The sequence below is a fragment of the Asparagus officinalis genome, chromosome 8, assembly GCF_001876935.1.
Source record: "Asparagus officinalis chromosome 8, Aspof.V1, whole genome shotgun sequence".
In the NCBI taxonomy this organism is placed as follows: Eukaryota; Viridiplantae; Streptophyta; class Magnoliopsida; order Asparagales; family Asparagaceae; genus Asparagus; species Asparagus officinalis.
Genome location: NC_033801.1, coordinates 83018776 through 83025159, shown reverse-complemented (window position 1 = coordinate 83025159; position 6384 = coordinate 83018776).

The following is a 6384-nucleotide window of genomic DNA, read 5'->3' as shown; positions in this document are numbered from 1 at the left end:
AAAATCATATACAAATATGGATACACATGCACATGCACATGAGGATACAGAACAAATATGAGAAAACCAAATAATATTAAAAAAAGTTATTGCTCATATGGTACAAGTGTGTTCATTAATATGTTCATTATATTTAAAAAAGCTAAGATTCGATATTTTGATCATCAAATTTGACCTCAAACAAGTTAATTTAAAGATTAAAACTATTGCAACTATATAATCAACATATATCAGGATACTTTAGATACTAGATTTGGATATTTTATTATATATCTATATACGTTATCATATTCAATCAGAAACAGATAATTAATAACCATATTTATATCTTAATAGATGTGGATACAGACATATCCTTGTTTACCAATATACATCGCTCCTGCATTTTTCATGTTTACCTCTAGTTGATTGATAGAAAAACGACTATAAAAATGTTGTTATTAGGTCAACCCAAAGTAGTACGCATTATGTTTGAGAGAAATATAAAATTTGCATGCTATTTTAGTAAATTTTCACAGTTCCAATAAGTTCATCACCAAATCTAAAAAAAGATTATAAGAACACACTTAACATTTCTAATGGAGCATGTAATTTTTGTAAACAGAGATGACTCTGCATTATGGGTACGCAACATCATTTGACATGGTTGAAAAGCTAGACTGGGTAACGTACGACATAGTAGTAAGCATCACATTTGGAGGCATCTTACCTTTCCTATGCATATTGTTTTGTGTGCGATGACAATTTCTAAAACATCTAGCTTCAGCACAAGGATTAAAACATCATGAGATTGAGGTGTTCCCTATTTCATCATACTTATCATCAGTAGAGGATCTCGTCGACACAGAGGACAAAATATGTGCCATATGTATTAGTCAGTATGAAGCAGGTGAGTCGCGTCGGACCTTAACATGTGTGCACAGCTACCACGTCGAGTGCATCGACAAGTGGCTGTCCTCTCATAGAGCTTGCCCAAGAGTGCAGTCGATAATATCCGTAGTAGTAGAATAGTGTTATAAGGTGAAAATGACAAGACATGTTTAGTTTTATATCATTGTATTGTATATATGTTGGATTTATGTATCGAATCGAATATTTTCAATGAGAGAGAAAGTTGAGTTGTGCAACTACTTATAAAGAGTTATGAATGCTTAGTGTGTTATCATTGAATTTTTTATTTTATTTTATTTTAAAGAGTTATGAATGCTTAGTGTGTTATCATTGAATTTTTTATTTTATTTTATTTTATTTTATTTTTATGCTATCTCAATACATAATTGCTCAGCTCTCTTACAGACACCTAAAACATCTAACATGGGTAAAAAGAATTACAATTTTATCATGATAAATTTTATATTATATTTAATCATATTCATTAGAAGAATATTAACTAAGCATAACAATTACTATTCTTCTAATGAATATGAGTAAATATAATATAAATTTTATCATGATAAAATTTTAACTCTTTTTACCCATGTTAGATGTTTTAGATGTCTGCAAGAGAGCTGAACAATTATGCATTAAGATAGCGCAAAAAAAATCAATGATAACGCACTAAGCATTTATAACATTTTTTTATAATTAGTTACACAATTCAACTTTCTCTCTATAAAAATATTTGATTCCACACATGAAACCAACATATATGCAGAACACTGATTTAAAACTAAACATGTCTTGTCATTTTTACCCTATAACACTATTGTACTACTATGGATATTGTCGACGACACCCTGGGCAAGTCCTATGAGCGGACATCCACTTGTCGATGCACTCGACGGGGTAGGTGTGCGCACATATTAAGGTCCGAAGCTACTCACCAGCTTTGTCCTGACTAATACATATGGCACATCATGTCCTGTGTTAACGGGATCCTCCATTGATGGTGCGTAGGATGAAATAGGGAACACATCGATCTCATGATGTTTTAATCCTTGTGCTTATGCTGGATGTATTATAATATGTCATCACACACAAAACAATATGCATAGGAAGATTAAGATGCCTCCAAATGTGATGCTTACTACTATGGAGTACTTTACCCAGTCTGGCTTTTTAGCCATGTCAAATGGTGTTGCTTACCAGTATTAGCTTACTAGTTACGAACACAACTATAGATATGCAAGAAAAAGGAAAGCTCTTATCCATATCTACTAAAATCAGATACAAATATGGACACACACGCACACACATGAGGATACATAACAAATATGAGAAAATCAAATAATATTAGAAAAAGTATTGCTCATATGGTACAAGTGAGTTCATTAATATATTCATTATATTGAAAAAGCTTAGATTAGATATTTTGATCATCAAATTTGACCTCAAACAAGTTAATCTAAAGATTAAAACTATTGCAACTATATAATCAACATATATCAGGATACTTTAGATGCTAGATTTGGATATTTTGCAATATATTTATATATGTTATCATATTCTATCGAATACAGATAGTTAATAACCATATTTATATCTCAATAGATGTGGATACAGACATATCCTTGATTACCAATATGTATCGCTCCTGCATTTTTCATGTTTACCTCTAGTTAATTGATAGAAGAACAACTATGAAAATGTTGTTATTTGGTCAACCCAAAGTAGTACGCATTATGTTTGTGAGAAATATAAAAATTTTTATGTATTTTTAGTAAATTTTCACAGTTCCAATAAGTTTATCACTAAATATAAAAAAAAGATTATGTGAACACACTTAACATTTGTAATGGAGCATGTAATTTTTATAAACAGAGATGACTCCGCATTATGGGTACGCAACACCATTTGACATGGTTGAAAAGCTAGACTGGGTAAAGTACTCCAAAGTAGTAAGCATCACATTTGGCGGCATCTTAATTTTCCTATGTATATTGTTTTGCGTGTGACGACAATTTCTAATACATCCAGCTTAAGCATGAGGATTAAAACAGCATGAGATCGAGGTGTTCCCTATTTCATCATACGCGCCATCAGTAGAGGATCCCATCGACACAGAGGACAAGAAATGTGCCATATGTATTAGTCAGTACGAAGTAGGTGAGCAGCTCCAGACCATAATATGTGCGCACAGCTACCACGTCGAGTGCATTGACAAGTGGTTGTCCTCTCATAGGACATGCCTAAGAGTGCAGTCGAAAATATCCATAGTAGTAGAATAGTAGTCGAAAATATCCATAGTAGTCGAAATTAGATACAAATATGGATATACACACACATACACACATGAGGATACAGAACAAATATGAGAAAACCAAATAATATTAAAAAAAAGTATTGCTCATATAATACAAGTGAGTTCATTAATATGTTCATTATATTGAAAGAGCTGAGATTAGAAAATTGCATGCTATTTTAGAAAATTTTCACAGTTTCAATAAGTTCATCACCAAATCTAAAAAATATATTATGTGAACACACTTAACATTTGTAATGGAGCATGTAATTTTTGTAAACAGAGATGACTCCATATTATGGGTACGCAACACCATTTGACATGGCTAAAAAGCTAGAATGGGTAATGTACTCCATAGTAGTAAGCATCACATTTGGAGGCATCTTAATTTTCCTATGCATATTGTTTTGCGTGCGGCGACAATTTCTAATATATCCAGCTTCAGCATGAGGATTAAAACGTCATGATATCGAGGTGTTCCCTATTTCATCATACGCACCACCAGTAGAGGATCCCGTCGACACAGAGGACAAGATATTTGCCATGTTTTTTAGTCAATATGAAGCAAGTGAGCTGCTTCGGACCTTGACATGTGCGCATAGCTACCACGTCGAGTGCATCGACAAGTGGTTGTCCTCTCATAGAGCTTGCCCAAGAGTGCAGTCGATAATATCCATAGTAGTAGAATAGTGTTATAGGGTGAAAATGACAAGACATGTTTAGTTTTATATCATTGTATTGTATATATGTTGGATTTATGTATCGAATAGAATATTTTCAAAGAGAGAGAAAGTTGAGTTGTGCAACTACTTATAAAGAGTTATGAATGCTTAGTGTGTTATCATTGAATTTTTTTATTTTATTTTATTTTATTTTATTTTATTTTTATTTTTTTTGCTATCTCAATGCATAATTGTTTAGCTCTCTTGCAGACACCTAAAACATCTAACACAGGTAAAAAGAATTAAAAGTTTATCATGATAAATTTTATATTATATTTACTCATATTCATTAGAAGAATATTAACTGAGCATAACAGTTACTATTCTTCTAATGAATATGAGTAAATATAATATAAATTTTATCATGATAAACTTTTAACTCTTTTTACGCACATGTTAAGGTCCGAACCTGCTCACCGACTTAGTACTGACTAATACATATGGCACATCTTTTTACCCATGTTAGATGTTTTAGGTGTCAGCAAGAGAGCTGAACAATTACGCATTGAGATTGTGCAAAAAAATTCAATGATAACGCACTGAGCATTTATAACATTTTTTATAATTAGTTGCACAACTTAACTTTCTCTCTCTATACAAATATTTGATTCGATACATGAAACCAACATATATACAGAACACTGATATAAAACTAAAAATGTCTTGTTATTTTCACCCTATAACACTATTCTATGACTATGTATATTGTTAATGACACTCTGGGCATGTCTTATGATAGGATAGCCACTTGTCGATGCACTCGACATGGTAGTTGTGCGCACATGTTAAGGTCTGAAGTTGCTCACCAACTATGTACTGACTAAAACATATGGCACATCTTGCTACTAGAAAATGGATTATTGCCTACGGATATTTAGCGACGGAAAATTCCGTCGCTATTACATGACTTATAGCGACGGAATTTCCGTCGCTATTTAACCGTAGGAAAATAACTTTATAGCGACGGAAAATGATATTTTAGCGACTAAATATTTCCGTCGCTAAAATATTAGCGACAATATAAAATTCCGTCGGTAAATTTGATATAGCGACGGAATTTCCGTCGCTAAAAAAGTTTTTAACGACGGAATAATCCGTCGCTAAAACTTTTGGGTGGGAAAAAATTTTCGGGCGCGGGCGCCCAAAATTTTGGGCACCCCGCGCCCGTTTTTACCGAGACCAACCCCCCCTTCTCTCAGAACCCGAGATCCTCCCCCCATCTCTTCCTTCTCTCTCAATCCTCGCCCAACGCTCAGACCCTCGTCACCAACACTTCCGCCGCGCCTTTCGACCTCAACTAACCCCGCCACCCCCCCTCTCTTTCCCCCTCTCTCTCGATCTCCCAGACCTCCCCCCTCTCTTTGCCGCCGCCGAATGGCGTGAGCCCCGCCGTCCACACGCCGCCGTCGAGCTCTCTCACCCCTTCCCTCCCACCCCTCTCTCTCAAGTACCCCTTCCATCCCCTCAATCTGTATTTTATAGTTATTTGATTTAACCTATTTTTTTCTAAATTCGACTGCAGTGAAATTAAACCGTAATACGTTCAAGGATTAGGCATAAAGTTCGTAGGTGCTGTTCTTATTTGAGTATCTTCCTCCTGCCCAGTTCAATGAGAGGCCAGTTAGTTGAATTGAGAATTTTGACGTTACACATAATGAAAGGAGTATTAGGCAGAACATGTTGTTAATGATGATTTGATTTTACGTTAGATCAATCAAGATGCAAATTTCAAGATTTGCTGCTCGAGTGGTTGAATAATTTTGAACTTATTCATTAGTTATGATACGCAATTGCAATAAAATTTTCAAATTCACAGTTAATTGTAGAGGTGATAAAAATTACCAGCACGGATACAAAACTGCCTAGATTTCCACAATACGTTATGTTCAAACACGTTCACAAATAGCACATCTTAAATTAATGAATCATAAAAAAGGAAATTACCAATATAAAATAAATAAATAAAGAGAGGCGTTAACAGTTTTTAGAAGTAAAAGAAATAGTGAAAAGAAGAAAGACAGCGACTATAAGAGTGTGAAAGCAAAAGAATACAGCAGTAGACAAGAAGAAGAAAAGAAGAATAGAAAGTGTAGATAAAATAAAAAATACACTGGTGAGAAAAAAAGGAAAATGATAAACAGATCAGAAGCAAATAATCCAAAATTATGCTCAGGAAAAAGTACTGGAAAATCCAAACCTAATAAATTAAAACCCTATAAAAATTAAGGATTAATTATATAGTTTAATTTTGCAAATCCAAATTATGGAAAAATCAAACCTAATAAAATATTCATATGAAAATAATATATAAAAAATGTACGGTCTAGGGTTAGTAGCGTTAGGGGTTAGGGTTAGGGTTAGGGGAGGGTGAGGGTTAGGGTTAGGGGTTAGGGTTAGGGTAAGGGTTAGGGAAGGGTTAGGGTTAGGGTTAGGGTTAGGGGAGGGTGAAGGTGAGGGTGAGGGTTATGGTTAGGTGAGGGT